The following is a 17,122-nucleotide window of genomic DNA, read 5'->3' as shown; positions in this document are numbered from 1 at the left end:
TGTGTGTGTGTGTGTGTGTGTGTGTGTGTGTGTGTGTGTGCATGTGTGTGTGTGCGTGTGTGTGTGTGTGTGTGCATGTGTGTGTGCATGTGTGTGTGTGTGTGCGCACGTGTGTGTGTGTGTGTGTGTGTGTGTGTGTGTGTGTGTGTGTGTGTGTGTGTGTGTGTTTGCTGGCTAACGTGACTAGCATAGAGCTCTCCTTGTCCAGATCTGTTCTGAATTTAAATAAGTTGCTGCATTAAGTCTGTGTGTTTGAATACTAGCTGAAGAGGAAGGAACAATTGCTACAGGTATTGTCGAACACAACAGAAGAGGTGTTGCTGTCAACTAAAAAGCAATAACAATGTTCAAGATAAACCATGTTGGCATAAGTGAAATAAAACAGTATGGAGAAGCAATACTTCATTCAGAGATGCGTTTTTCTTAATTAATAGGATCACCAGGCGGAAAGAAACGAGGAAGTAAATATTGCATTGGATGAGGATACAGAAAAACAATGGAAACAATGTGGTGAAGTTTGGAAAGCAGTGACTTCAAGACTAGTAACTGCTAGGCTACAGCTCAAAGCTGCTATGTTGATGATAATATGGTTAATGACAAATCACGACATTCAATTTATCTGACTATGGTCAGCATCTATGCTGCAACATACTGATCTACGTAGTCAAGAATTGAAAGACAAGTTCTATGACGACTGTCAAAGTTGTTCTGCAAAACTATACAAGACAATAAGCTGCTAGTGTTAGTTGGTAACTTCAATGTCTGGGTAGGTAGTACCAACAGAATTGAGACAAGACTACTTTCGAAATATCAGAGTTTGTAAGAAGATTAATGAATATAATGAGGCTTTTCTTTCTTTTCTTGCATTCATGAATATTTAGACATAGAATTAAGTTGGCAGCATCCTAGTAGTAAAATGACTTGTACTGATTACCTTACGAGACCAAAGAGACATGTGGCTGTTTGTTGTAATGCAGTGATTCTCCATTCTGCAGATTCTTGGACAATCTGCAAGCTATTTCAAGTTAATTAAGCTATGATTACAAAAATGAGAACCAGAACAATAACTAAATATTTGTAGAAAGCACTCGAGCTAGCTTTTGACTTTTGACATGCATCCAGAAATCAGAATCTAACCATATCCAGGAACCTTCATCAACTTTCATGACAATGAATGCAAGGTTGGTCACTCCTTGTTAATGCGCACTAGGTCACCCCTTTAACGCACTTTAGGCTGGACTGGTTTAAATTTTGTTGATACGGCCCTGAGTCCAGAGCTCAGGAGGGTAAAAGAAATAGGGCCATGTTTCCAGTAGTATTTAAACTGGTTTAACAAATTGTTTACGCTAAACTGGTTTAAGATTTGACCTGCTTCCACCTACACTAAACCAGCTATATTCTAAACCCGAACAGCTTTTCCTAACCTGTTTTGTAGTACATTTAGCAAGTGGTTTAGGTTTAATTAACTGCCAATTTATGGTAGTGTAAGTGCTTGAAAATGGCCACTGACAACACCAATTTAGTTTTATCTACTATTATTTCGTTGGTATGGGATTGTCTCAAAAGATGGAAACTCATCACATTAAAGAGAGAATCAGCAGCTACTGCACTGCACGTGCCTAGATGCTGAATTATTAGTCTCAGTGAAAATACTGCTGCTCTGACTCGGCAACAGAACAGCCCAATGTATCACAGCTAGCATCATTCCAGGAATATTGCGCCAATGCAAACGGATTTGTCAAGATACCTCTCATATTCCGGATGTGCAAGTCCCTAGTGGATAGAGTTACTTTATGGAACTGTTTTGTTTATAAACTTGTTTAAGCTAAACTAGTTTAACTTAATGTGGAGGTAGTGGAAACACGACCTAAAGCTTGTCAAAGACATTTCTCACCTTGGAAAATGCAGTTCTTGAAAAAACATAAGCAATCAAATTGGTTGTTGCAAAACACCTGTTTTTAGAACTGCTTATTAAAAACAAAAGACTTTGCCATGTGGATGAACACCCATCATCACAGCAACAGCCAACATCACAGTTTGTTATGCAGAGAACTGCTGTGCTGCAAAATCAAACAGTCAAAGAATAAGTGGTTCAACAAAAAATTTGTCAAGTTGAACTTGAAATGTAGAAAGCAAAGTCCAGCAAAAGGGCTTCAAAAGAAAGAAAATACACATAATACATATGGGCAAGCAGGGTTTAAGCTGGCTCCAAAAACGTATACCGTATAACCAGTCTTACCGGCGTGGCGCTTATTTTTTGCAGACTTTGGAGGAAGGCGCTTGTTGGAGTGCAGCACTAATTTGAGGCAGGTGCTTAATAATTTCACATGAAAACCATCCACCCAACAGCTCTGATCAGTATGTAGTACATGATATACCCATAAGCGTCATGATATATGGAACGAAAGGAACATCAGGGACAAATCTATGATAAAAGTGATTGCTAGCTTGAAAATGAAATATAAAGGTGAAGAAACAACAGTGACAGCTTTTACCTGTACATCGTGACTTAATTGCTTGGGTGTGCCTCAGAGTACACTATAGTTGGTGATCAATCGCACAATCAGAGACTGGATAGTGCATAGGTAAAAAGAGAATGGTGCTTATTCCTGTCGGATATCACTGCAAGAGGACAACGGTAAAAGATGGTGCGGTGGTAAATAGCGGTTAGACGGTAAATTGTAAAGATACAGATGTTGTCTTTGCAGTGGGCAGAAAAAGCACTTCCAACAATAACCTCACTTTGAAGGGTTCTTAATTTACACAAGTCAATGAACCAGTAGTGCAGTCAGTTGCTCAGCACACTATTTGCCAACCATCTAAACAAGAGATTAGATTCCTCAAAAGGTGCGTTTGAACAAACCTGTGGTCCAACTGGATGTCTCCCTGAAAGGTTGCATTACCTCAATGACAACATGCCTGATTGTATACCATATTTTCCGTTTAAATGGTGCCCTGAACACATTCCCCAATAAACGCTGCACCATTATGAGGGCTGAAAGTAACGAATGCTGCCCTTGATATTCACCACATATCAAAAATTCTTGAGAGCATACGCGGCTCCCATATAGACCTTTTTAATGTTAGTGACTTTATCTGTCTAATGTTTGTATCTCAGCTAACCAGAGAAGTGACAATGACAGGTAATGTGTACAAGTTATTAAAGAAGACAAGGAAGACGAAGCTAGAGGAGTTGTAAGCTAATGAAATAGTCTGTATTGATGAGAACCAGAAAAACCATATTAGTATTTGTGTAGGTAGGCATAAAAGTACAAGAAGCTGTTAAGTAATTGTGTCAGATGCTGAAATCAATAAATGACACCCCTTACAAGGGCTGAAAGCAATAAACGCTGCAGCGCGTCTAAACAAGGAAACACGGTAACTTGTCTTAATTCGTAACAATAGAAATTGATCGTTCTGTAACAAGTGGTGTGGAATTAGTTGCTATATGTTGTGCACAAACTCTTTGGAAAGGCTATACAAAGGAGATCACAAGTTGTTATTGACAACGTGTCATCTGATTCCAGACTTTGCCAAAGGATGTGGATGTGCTGTATTTGTACCTAGAACGTGCATGCACTGATTCTATACCACTGAAGACTGAAGATCTATTTCCAGACACACAGAACTACCGTAGAACAGGGAACACAGACGCTAACAATGGAAGTGCCCTACTGCTATACTTATAACTGTCATCTTAACTCTGCCCTTAAACTAATTACCTAACAACAATACACAACCCTTTCTCCTTAGTCTTGTCGGTATCTAGCAGGAGGTCTCTTATAGGATCTCGCCGGATATCTTCTTTCTGCTCCTGGTGATAACTTGGTTGTTGCTGTTGCTGTTGTTGGTGTCTCCTGGCTTGATTCATCCGGTTTAGTTGCTGTGTTCTCTTCAACTGCTGCTTTATCTCGCTGTGTACTTTGATCCAGGGCACGGAAATTGATGTTTCTTCTGTCTCTGCCACTTGCAGCATACTTCTCTCATCTCTGGATCTTAGTTGGTCCACATGTATCTAGTACTTCCTCCGACATTGACCAAGTAGTTTGTGGGATCCAGTTTCTGAACTATGGTACACCCCTAACCACTTCCCTCTAATGTCTTGTCTCGGGTTCCACACACTTACAGTCGATCCTGGTTCGAGGTCTCTTGCTCGAAAGGTAGCATCTTTATATTGTTCAGTTGCAGATCTCGGATGTTGTTTCATGTTTCAAGTCGTAAGAGAGTTAGTCTAGTTCTCAATTCTCTCTTGAACATCAGCTCAGCTGGGGCTTTCCCTGTTGTCGTGTTTGGTATTGTTCGATACTGCAGTAAAATGATGATACCTGATGACTACTGGATCTCCCTGTTGGCCGACTCTTCAAACTCTTCTTGAGTCCATGTCAAATTTCATTGGCCTTCATGAACATCTGAGACTCGGTGTAACCTAAATAGGGAGGGGCCCATTATCCATCACCAACTTCCTGGGTAAGCCATGATAACTGAAGGTCCGTCTCATCGCATTCATAGTCTGCTCTGTGGTGGTATTGTCTTCCGGATAGTTCCAAAAAATTAGCATGTACCCGCTCCCAAGGCATTGCTGGGTAGATCCATGGGTGGGATGGTAAGACCCGTGCTAGTCTTCCTTTTAACTCTGACATCTCTTACATCTCCTGGCCAAGTCTTCCAAATCTCTCTCAAGATTGAGCCACCAGATGAAGCTCCTTGCTAAAGCCTTCATCCTGACTACTCCAAGATGTTCACCATGAATTTCTTCTGCCACCACCATACGTAACGCCTTTGGTATAATTTCTCTACTCCCCAGAGTAGCATCCATTATCGATTGACAACTCTGTGGATCATTTGATGTAATGCTCTAAACACAGATCCCGTGAAGTTCTCTATCCACTTTGGGTATATTCATAGGCCTTTGTCAGTATTGGATCTCTCTGGGTTTCTCTGGCCATTCGTTTGCTGTCACTGGCAACTAATCACAGTAGTCCATGTGGTAAATCTCGTCATTTGGGTCAATCACATAAGTATTGGCAATTTAGACAACAAATCTGCTTCCTTGTTGTCTACTCCTAACTTGAACTTCAGCTTGTACTGTAGTTGTATGCACCTTTAGAAGCAGTGACCAACGTTATGACTAGGCTGCTGCCAAAGTTGGGACTCCTTTACATATGGTCCAAAATCTTCAGAAGAGGTAGATGGTCTGTAACCAACTTAAATTCTCTGCCCACTAGGTATTTGCGAAATTGCTTCACTCCGTATACTAATGCTAATGCCTCTTTCTCCAGTCTCTCAGTGCCATCTGGCATTATGTGTGTCAGACAGGCACCTACCCCATAAGGTGATGCATCACAACTCACACTCACTGGCCTTTGCAGGTCGTAATGTGTCAGGAATTCTGATTCCAGAAGCTTCTGTTTTCCATTTTGGAATGCTTCTCTTTCCTTAGATTCCCAATTCCTCAACTTCCTCGATCGATTCTTGCCTAATAACACATACAAGGGATGCAAGGTCGCTGACAAATTGGACAAAACTGATTGTAGTAATTGAATAAGCTCAGGAATGCCTTGAGCTCTGTAACGTTCATCGGTTCCAGCGCATTCCTTATCGCCTAGACCTTAATCTCCGAGGACAAGATGCCTTGATCACTGATAATATGACCCAAGTATTCCACTCGAGGCTGACTGAATTCGTATTTCTCCTGTTTCAGTCTCGTACCAGCCTCATCCAATCATCTCAGTACTGTTAACAATCTCTGCTCATGATGCTTTTAATTTTCACCAACTACTAATATGTCATCCAAATAGCAGATGACACCAGGAATCCCTGACAAGAGGTTGTCCATGGTTCGCTGCCAAATCCCAGGTGCAGAACATATTCCGAAAGGCATCCAATGAAACGTGAATAAACCCTTGTTGGTAAACAATACAAAATATTTATGTAATAAAGAACAAGTAGAGATGGCTGCGTACTTTAATTAAGCTAGTGCTTGAAGAAATAGGGGTCGAAACCTTCGCAGACAAGTACTCATACTGTACACTGAAACCAATCTCCCACAATTAAATCCCTACTTCACTCTGTTTGCTTTCAAGGCAGCTGCTTGGATAGGAGTGAACTAGAGATTTAATGTGGAAGATTGGTTTCAGATGTAAGTATGACTACTTGTCTGCAAAAGTTCCGACCCCTATTTCTTCAAGCACTATTGTCTATTCCCCGTAAGTGTGAACTCGGAAGTGAGTAATGAAGTAGCAGTCACACCAGGTGTGCTCATTAGAGCACTAAGAGCTGCTCCAGTAGGACTATGTTACACCAATTATCTTAAATGGTTTCAGTTGCTGATCCATTGGTCTTACAAGATAATTGGATAATAACCATTGCTCCACCCATTTGCCTTTGATATGCACAAGTATTATTTTTCAGTTTCTTTGTAGGAAGGGCTTAGATAATTTGATAAACAGAAATGCCAGACCTAGCGGTTTTTAACGATACCGAGATCATCGTGAAAGTCCAAAAAACAGCGGCGATATTGAAGATTTTCAAAGTTCACACTTGTGGGGAACAGACAGTAGATTAAAGTATGCAGCCATCCCTACTTTGTTTTATTTATTACATACACTTTCTTGTATTCTTGTTCATGTCCTTTTTATAGAAGAAACACAAGCATTGTTACAACTCATACTATATTTGAGAATTAATTCGTTAGACTACTACGTTAATGATGCTACCCTAATACCCTATACAGAAGTAAAGTTTTATTACCAGGCAATGCTAGAACGTTAAACCTTAATTAATAATTAATAGTACACAAGCTAATTTAATACAAAGAAACATTGTTACAACTCCTAGTATGTTTCAGAATTGCTTAGACTGCTACATTAATTTTTCTACTCTAGATCTATACAGAAGTAAAGTTTCATTAGTACCAGGCAATGTAATAGTCTTGCATAGTCCACCCCTCCCGTTTTTGACTTCATATCACAAGCTAATTTCATTATGATGTGGTAATCAGTGTGTGTGTGTGTGTGTGTGTGTGTGTGTGTGTGTGTGTGTGTGTGTGTGTGTGTGTGTGTGTGTGTGTGTGTGTGTGTGTGTGTTCCAGTCCCAAGCTAGCAGGACTTGTACTTTCTTTCTACCGGGTAGAAAGAATGGTCTCTATCACATGCACGTTTTCTGCGAACATCTGGTGAGGGACGCGGACATCCTGTTTGAGGGCCCATGCAGAGAACGGGGAAAATCCAACAAAACTGTCGACAAGTTGGTCGGCACTCAGATCTTGCGAGTAAATCAACGGGCGTTTCAAGTAACAGACAAACAACGGGAAAGTGAAGATCCCGTGAGTGAAACGAATATCCAAACTGGCAAGTCGATCAGCTCTCAAGTTTTGTGAATAAGCTAAATCGTCTAGTGTTTCAAGTCGTAAGGAATGAATGGAGAAGCACAGATTTTGTGAGCGCCTTCAAGAAAGGCGAAGATCCCACAAAACAGGCAAGTCGGCACATGCATGTGACTCTACTAAGGTGCGGCAAATGGTGTGTCAAATTTCACAGTAAAATGTCATCCCAATGTTGTCTGAATGTGCTAGTACCAAAGGGATAGTCAAAGATTACGGCCCCTGCGTAGCCACGCAACATGATATAAAAACTGTGGAATTTTATGGAAGCATTTCAGAGCTATGCTATCTCAATGTGAAAATTGAGATTAATATTAACTACCACTGCCATCCCTACTTAGGGAGTGCTAGGCACTCCCAGATTAATCGTCAAATAAATGTTGGCTATCTGGGGCAAGACACATCGGTTGGTACGCCTGTTTCAGATCCATGCGTGAGAATCGTCTTCCTCCAGCCAAGGTTGCCAACAGATCTTGGAGAGTTCAGCATTGGATAACATCCCTTATCTACATAGGGGTTTATCGTGACCTTGTAGTCACCACACAGTCTCACCGTACCACCTTCTTCTGAATTACCACTACCGGAGTTGCCCAGTCACTCTTCTCTACTGGTTGTATCACTCACTCGCATTGCATGCGATCTAGTTCCTGATTGACCTTTCTTGCCGGCCATACAACACCAGTCGAGGCCTGTGAATCTCAGTCTAGCGTCCGTTGCCAGTGCAATTCTTGCTTCATGCCATTGTACAGTACCCACCCCGGGACCAAATAACCTTGGAAACTTCTCCTTGGGGTCAAACATTTGGCATGCCTCAACACTGAATAGAGATCCCCAATCGAGCCGGATCTTACTTAACCAGTTCCTCAGTAGCATGCTGCTCACGGTAGCTCACTGGTACAGTCCACCTCCATAGGTATCTGACTGCCAGCTACTTCCAGTGTGATCTTGACTCCGCCATTTCCAGATTGAGGAAACACTGTATCTTCATCAATTTGATGAGTGGGTTGGGGTTTGCCTTTCACTGTGGCATGTACCGCTGTGGTTCCTTTTTTAGCTCACCTTGTTGAGATTGTTTACGGCATATTCTACTGATGTGCCATTGTCCTTTGCAGAAATGACACTTCTGAGACTTGAATTTGCATGTATTGGGGTGATGTCCACGCCCACCACATCTATAGCATTTTCTGCCATCTAATTGCTTTGCTTTGTAAGTGCCACCTGTTGTGTGACATTGTACGTCTCGACTTGCTCTGCAGGTGGTCACCTTGTGGTTTTCCCACGTAAAGCATGCATTTCATCTCTTGCAGTTTCAGCAGCTTGTGCAATGTGGACTGCCTTTGTCAAGGTCAGCTCTGATTCGGCAAGGATCTTTTTCTCTGTACAGCCTTGTGATATAATCCACACACTAGTTGATCCCTGAGTGCTGTATCCAGGTAGTCTCCGAAATCGCAGTGCTTCAATAGCCTGCATAGTTCAGCCATATAATTCACGATAGTCTCACCTTGTCTCTGAAGATGCTGATAAAAACGGAATCTCTCCATGAACACGATATTTGGGTCAAAATGATTCTTCAACAGAGCAAACAACTCATCCAGTGATTTGTCTTGCGGCTTCTCTGGTCTCGCCAAATTCTTCAAGAGAGTGTATGTGACAGTACTGACGCAAGTCAAGAAGACTGCTTTCTGCTTGCCTGCGTCCTCCAACCCATTTGCAGCGCAGTACAGGAGAAATGCTCCTTGTAATCTTCTACGTTATTAACTCCTGCGTTAAATTCTCCGAGCGTCCCATGTCTTTCCGTGGCCATCCTCATTGCCAGTTGTGCTTTATTTGTACATATTCACACGCATGCACTGATTCTACAACACTGAAGACTGAAGATTTATTTCTATAGACACACAGAACTATCGCAGAACGTGGAACACAGGCTCAAAATACAATTGCCCCACCGCTATACTTATAGCTGTCATCATAACTCAGCCCCTAAACTAATTAACTAACAACAATACATGACATGGATAAATGAATATGCTACTCTGTGAAAGATGAGAAAGCACTAGAACACAATGCCAAAAAGAGTGATTTTCTTTTATAATGTTGATTTTTACAAGGCTTATGATTCAATTCTAGCTACATCCAGCTTTTTGGTTAGTCTTTGAGAATTTAAGTATGGCATCTCACCAGTGCTAATAAATTTGATCAAGTCTTTTGCATGACGGTATGAATGTTGAGATGAGAGTACATGGCAGTACCATACCTGAAATTGAAGTTCACAAAAAAAAACAGCTTGCACCAGGACCCCATCTGGGTTACAGCACTCTTTATCATCTATTCTTATCTTGCCACTGATGAATGGAGAAAACAATGCCAGTTTCTTGGTGTTGAGGTACAGTACCATACAAATGTGGTAGTAAGCTTGTTCGAGAATGAACTAAATTTTTCAAAAAAATAACAGCCACTGATCGAGCTTCTGTTTGCTGATGGTATGGCTGGTATATGTTCATCTCATGATAACATAAACAATGTGCACCACAGGTGCATGATGAAGTAACAAGAAAAGGGTCTTCTATTAAATATTATGGTAGTAGGCATACAATCAGATCACAGGTGTGAACAAATTTACATAAGCTCTTTAACTTGTAAACGATTTAAAATACCTGAGACCCAGGTATTAGAAGAAAGGGTTGTCAAACTGCTAAAGCATTTGGTGAACTTAGGAGACCAAACTTTTCACAACCAATGCATGTGTAATATTCTTGGCATCACCAAGGCACAACAATGGTTTGATTACATTACTACTACGTTCAAGTGAGACCCAATCTGGGATGACTGAGCCTCTTCATTGCTACATTGCTGAATGAAAATTGCCTTGGCTAGGGTATTAGCCCACGCAAATGATGGCAGGATTCCCAAAACTCTTGTTTGGTTGGTTAACAACTCCAAGACCAGCCCATGGTTCTAAATTACAAAGGTGACTCATATTATGACAAGATTTACATCATTTTAAAACTAATGAAGAAGCTTCATGGTATGTGAACACTCTAGATTGAAATGGTTAGCAAGATGCTAAAACTGGAACAACCAGAACTGTTGAAACTCTTGCTAGCAAGAGAACGCTTAGAACTGTCAGCAAGTTGAGCATGCGCAATAGACTCCAACATCAAGGTAAGTGTCAATAAGAAGTAGAGTGGCGTTTCTACTCCACTTGTTGTAGTCTGTTCGAACATCAGCAATGCTTTCGCTTTTGGTGTTTTGGAGCTGCTTACCTAGAAAGTCACTGTATATCAGTTCCAAATGTCGTTTCTTCTGGTGTTTGCCAAGCCAATGGTATCCACAAGTGTTCATTAGAACCAACAAGGTCCACAACGGCCTCAGCATCTGTACCCGTCATTGCACTTCGACAGGCTCCTGAAATTTTTGCATTGAGCGTGTGACGGTTCCAACAATTCCAGCTCACTAGGCAGAACTGCTAGACCTGTCAGAACTACCAATCAAACGCTATAGAACTTTTCCCCCTGCCAATTCCACTTCTAGAACTAGTATTCGAATGCACCCTTAGTCACTTTCAACCTCTTCAAATCATCAGAAACATAATGCATTTCAAAAACCTTTTTCATGTCAACAATTAAGCTTTACTAAACATAAATGTGATATACTACGGTACAACAGGAGAACAACATCGAACCGGAAGAGGTTGAAAGTGATTAAGGGTGCATATCCTTGTGACATTTTGACATAGTAGGATAAACAGCATCATTATGTGACAACCGTCTTCCAAGTGTGTGTGCATGTGTGTGTGTGTGTGTGTGTGTGTGTGTGTGTGTGTGTGTGTGTGTGTGTGTGTGTGTGTGTGTGTGTGTGTGTGTGTGTGTGTGTGTGTGTGTGTGTGTGTGTGTGTGTTTCTGGATATCAATGGTGGTGCTCAGAGTTTGAATTGCTCTGTGGTTGCCATTTTCTGATACTCTATGGTTGCATCAATTATCATTATTCAATCTTTGAGTAGTCTGCCACACCAGCAAGTACCAGTAAGAGGGAAAAGCATGGCTGCAAGGCCAGGACATTGGACGATGCCGTCACTTGCACCCTCTTTCACTGTTCACTTGTGGAGAAATTGCAAGTCTCCCAGAAACAATTTGCACAAATATCATCAACAAAGTCATGGAAGAGGATTCCTTTTGGTACTTTGCTTCAGGCAATTGTCATCTGGCAATGTTGATTTACAAACTGTTGCCTGCTATGACTGCCTCAGATGTTTCAGACCCATTAGCGATTTGAAAAGACACAAATGCACTAATGAAAGACAAAAACTTTGACATCAGTAAACTGGAGCCATTGAATGCCAGACCTGTAAGAGTTATTTTAGAAGCAAAGACAGCTATTCAGTACACAAATGCATCGATATGCATGGGAAGACTTTTTTTGTGACTTTGTCTTTGTCCCCACTGAAGGGATACAGTGTCTATTTAGACAAAAGCGATACAGGAGGAGGTGTGTGTCTGTGTGCATGTGTGCGTGCGTACGTGCATGTGTGTGTGTGTGGTACCGTAGCTCAATTGGTAAGAGAGTGCATTTGGAGAATGGAAACATTCGGGACATTGCAGGGTTGCAAGTTTAAGTCACAGTAATGGCAAGCTATGGCATAATTTCCTTAATTGATTAAGCAAGAAACTTACACAAAATTGCTTTTCTCAACTCAGGACTATAAATGAGTACCTCATAATTGACTGGGGTGGACATGATCGCTGACTTGGTATCATAATGCAGCAGACTGGTGGGCCTTGGTGTCCAGTCCCACAGCTGTGCCATAGTCAGTGCCCCTGGATGACTCTGGCCAAGCTCCAGGTGGATTGTAGTGCTGGCCCTAAGCCTCCACATAGCACATGGAGGCCTTGTCTCTCGGGGCAGGGGAGCTATTTTCACAACTGACGTCAAACAATGTGAGAGGCTTAACATTTGCCCATTGTGTGTGTGTGTGTGTGTGTGTGTGTGTGTGTGTGTGTGTGTGTGTGTGTGTGCGTGTGTGTGTGTGTGTGTGTGTGTGTGTGTGTGTGTGTGTGTGTGTTTGTGTGTGTTTGTGTGTGTGCTTGTGCATTTGGAGAATAGAAACATCCAGGACCTTTGGATCTGAGTTCAAGTACAGGATGAACACAGGTGTAATTCCCTTAGACAAAAAACTCACACACAATTGTTTCTCTTGACTCAGGAGTATAAATGAGTACCTGGTCATAGACTGGGAATGGACTTAGACTGCTGGCTTGGCAGAACATCACACAGCACGAGTGTCATGACTGTTGTCATGATTAATTGGGATGTAACATTAAGACTTGACAGTTGATTGACATGAGGAGTGCATGATGTGTTATCATGTGTTAAGTACACATGATGCAGCCATGTGATTCTGACTATTTATAGTTGTAATTAGTTTTGTAGAGTCGGTGTGAGTTGTGCTTAGGTTAGTGTTTGTGCTGGAGTTTGTTTGGTAGAACAAAGATATCATTTTGAACGATCAGTGTGGAATACGATTACAATCATGATTACGATTACGATAATACCAGCTAGGATTACGCACAGAGAGAACAGGATTGCAGTCACGACAAGTTGGTGCTGCGAACAGGGTGGAATACAGCTACAACTCACAAAAATTTGAGTATGTTGAAATTATACATTTATGAATTTGTCTAGACCAATTTGTCAAAGAATTGGACAACTCGAGCATGTCTTGAAAGTATTTGGAGCAAGTGGTAGAAATCTTGGGAATGAGACTAGATGGGACAACCAAAGATATGGAACGACAACACATCGAAATAGATATTCTCAGCAATCGGATCAAACGAGGTTGTGTCCTCATAGAAACATGCAATCGTGGCTGCATGAACATCTTAAAAGACCTGTCAGGAGAAGCCAAGGAAGAAGAAGAAAAGCTATATAAGGATTTTGCAAAAGGAAAATCTGACTTCCTGACAATTATTTTGAATTGCCATAATCTCTATGCACAACTAGAAGCAAAACTCAATTCAATCATTCCAATTATTGAACGGCAACAACAGGAAGAATGTGAAAGATTGGGTATCTTAAGCGATGCAACTTTTAAATGACTGTCGAAGCTGCAGGAAAGAATACAGCAAGGGCAGCTGTTGAAGCCTTTAAAGTTAAGACTAAGTCAGACAATTAAAGACAAAGAAATCTGTGACATTACCAAAGATTCAACTCCCTACCTATGACGAAAACATCCTGCAGTGGCAAGAATTCTGGGATATCAAACTTTGCTCTAACTCCAGCACTCTTCCTGAATGGGAGCTAGAACCTGGACTAGACTCTGATTCTTCAGATGAAAATTACAAAGAAATCAATGACCTGATCAGCAAACAAATTATTGACCTATTGGAAACAAGATCACAAAATCTTAGATGCATTCTGGAAAACATGGTATGATGAATTTTTACTTAGCCTTTGGGAGCAATTTGGGAAGGTCATAACGATCCTAGGTCACAGATAATAACAGAACCAAGAATTGGAGAGATTGTTGTCATTTGTGACTGACAACTCAAAAGAGGAATGTGAAACTGGGAAGAATCAAAGAACTGGTAGAAAGTTTTGATGGCAACATTCAAGAGTGCAAAACAGTTGTGTTCAAATCGTAGGACTCTGATGAGGCCAACCAATGTATTGTACCCTTTGGAAGCGCCAAGAAAGGATGGAGTTGACTAAATTGATTGTTCTGACAAAGTTTGTTTTCACTATAAATTCATTGGATTCACAATACAGTTTGGTGGGAAGTGCCATGATTGATGTCATGATTAATTGGAATGTAACAGGTTAAGACTAGACAGATTATTGATATGAGGAGCATATGATATGTAGTCATGTGCTAAGTGCACATGATGTGGCCATGTGCGTTGTGCTTGGGTTAGTGCTTGGGTTAGTGCTTGGGTTAGTGCTTGTGCTCAAGTTTCTCTGGCAGAACAAATAGATCGTTTGAATGATCACAGTGTGGAATACAATTACAACCATGAATACGATGACGATAACACCAGCTAGGATTACGAATACAGAGAACAGGATTCAAGTCACGACAACAGGTACGTGTGGGATTGATGTCTAATGATCCCACGATTTGTGCCCAATTCTCACGATTGCCAGTCCTTTCTCCCGACAAGCCTATCGTGAGACGCTCTGACATGTACAGTCAGACCTGTTAGCCCCGTCTTTCCGAACATAACGGATTCTTTGAACTAGACGCTATATACGGCTCTGCTTGCTTGTATCCGAAGTATCCGGGGTATCTACCTGCAGTAAAAGTAATGTTTGGAAGTTTGAGGCAAAGCCTTGGCATACAAAAATGTATAGTGAGGCCAAACCGTATGCTGTTTTGCACTAAAAACCTGCTGAAGCAGGATAAGCCATGCCTACTTTTTGACCACATTTTATGGACGTGGTCATTTTCAAAAGACAGTCCCACAATTTGGTGCAAAGAAAAGTTAAGAGGTCTGTATACTTACTCTTTATGACTTACGAGTGTGACCAGACCTGACAGCCCTCCTACTCTTCTTGTCAGCCATTTCTTTAGAGGTCCCTTCTTTAATCCACAGTGTAAGATCGCTGTCTTGTTGCAAAACCTGCACGTGCACTGTAGTGTAGTAACGCACATTACTAATACTGCACTATAGTGTAGTAATGCACGTTACTAATACAGCCTCAGAATATCAACCAACTTTGGGGCACCGACGTCGAATTGTGCACCACTATCTTGATTCTCATTAGCTGCCCATGGACTGCAAATGAGAACAGTTTCCAAAAGATAGCCCAGTGGTTGGTTTCTTGGCTAGGGGCTGTTTCAGAAAATCCCGTTAGTATTCAATTTGCTCTTGACCTCCATCATTAGCCACATTTGGTATCACTTCACTTAAATCAATGGTTCAAATTCCTCTTTCCAACCATTTACTTCAGAATGAATTGCGCATCTTTTTAACCACTTACATACATTTCTATTCGGAAAAAGCAGTAAAAGCACTGATATGCCACTGACCCATCTACCAGTGCAATGTGCATACAATAACACAACTCACATAAAGTACAACATAATGTCACTTATCTGAACACCTTGAGACCCTGCCCTGTTCATAATCTGGATAACTAACGTATACTCGCTACACCTACGCAACCAAACGTCTGGACTTTTGAGAGTGGAAAGTCTGCATCTTGTCTTCAGTGACAATGTCTCACATGCTAGACCTTCAAATTCTATAGTCTTCATTGAAGTGGGCATAGTGGGAAATAGTGAAAGATTTTCTACAAATATGTAGCTTCCATGGTGTGGAAAGAACCACTCCTCTTTACTTCCAATTTGTGGTTACGACATTGTCAGCATAACAGACAAGAACGTGCATTACAGTACTGACTCTTTATTACTTCATTGCCATTAACTCATATGTATAAGTATTCTGAGAAGACGCAATATATAGGAGATCACCTTGTTGGTTGTAGTCATACTCCACTTTGTTTGAATCGTCATAACGCTTGTGTGAGACAATTTGGAAATCACTTCTTATTATTTCAAAACAAATTGTAAAAAAACAGAGAAGCTCGGGTAAAACCAAATACCGACCAGGGAATGTTTTCCATCCAAATTTCTTGAATGGACGACCTGGATACTTTGACATCACAGGAAGAAACCTGTTGCCACCATAAATCCCTCGAGTTGCTGAAATATCAGGAATCGTGGCAGAAGCGGCTGAGATGGACAAGGATGATCGTCACAATGCACAGTGATTTCTGTCGGTGGGTTTTACCCCTTGCTAGTGGAAACGCTTGGACTTTTTGGTCGCCAGATAGTTTAGAAACATTGAAATCAATAACTCCAAAGTATGTGCGTGCTAGCTGTTCTTTCTGGAAGACTTCAAGAACTTGTTAGAGCAGCTTTCTATAAAATTATGGCTTTATAAAGCTAGAATGATTTCTAGCCACATGCTTGCAGAAATGGATGATGTTTTGACTTGGGACTCTCCTGTATGTGAGTAAATAGTTTTGAGTGTGTGTATATATATTAATCTATCATTTAACATTCTAGCATTAAACTGCCAAAGACGAACAGCTAATTGCTCTAACAAATTACTAAACGCTTGACTAAATGAAAGTCTAGTTTTTGTCATGGTTTAGAGGCAATTATTCTTAGTGTAGCTAAACTAGCAGGTGTCCAAAACCAAACGTTTCAACTATCAAAGGGTAGAAACATCCACCTGCAGCTTCCATGTCCGCTTGGTGATGAGCATCTTCTTCCTCTCCAGTAAAAGTTGAAGATGGTACAATGTACGAAGGCTACATGGTATTCCAAATGGAAACATCAAAATAAGTAGGCTTGCCGTTTGTGAAATTGGGATGATAGATATCCCCAGGACGATTAATAAAGAAGTGCTACTGCAATGCTCCTCAAGGCGTGAACCAGCATCATCAACAAGTAACGTGTGATAGATGATGTCTCGAAGAGCATTATGACGTCTGGATCATAGAGAACCATTACCACACCCAAGGAGATGATCTCCAAATGAATCTATTGTATGTTTACATATACAAAGTATAGCCTTGGGAAAATCTGGAAAAATAGGAATTTCCAGCTAGAGTTTGACTGCAATCACAAATTTCATGCAAAGCTATAGCGAGGTCTAACTTTGAGTTCGGAATTGCCCACAACCAGGCTGCGGCATGAACCGATGATGTGGTGTTTAGGCAAGCACTATCTCGAAGGCT

This window comes from Corticium candelabrum, chromosome 16 (genome assembly GCF_963422355.1).
Source record: "Corticium candelabrum chromosome 16, ooCorCand1.1, whole genome shotgun sequence".
NCBI classification, from domain to species: Eukaryota; Metazoa; Porifera; class Homoscleromorpha; order Homosclerophorida; family Plakinidae; genus Corticium; species Corticium candelabrum.
Note: the sequence above shows the minus strand (reverse complement) of the source record.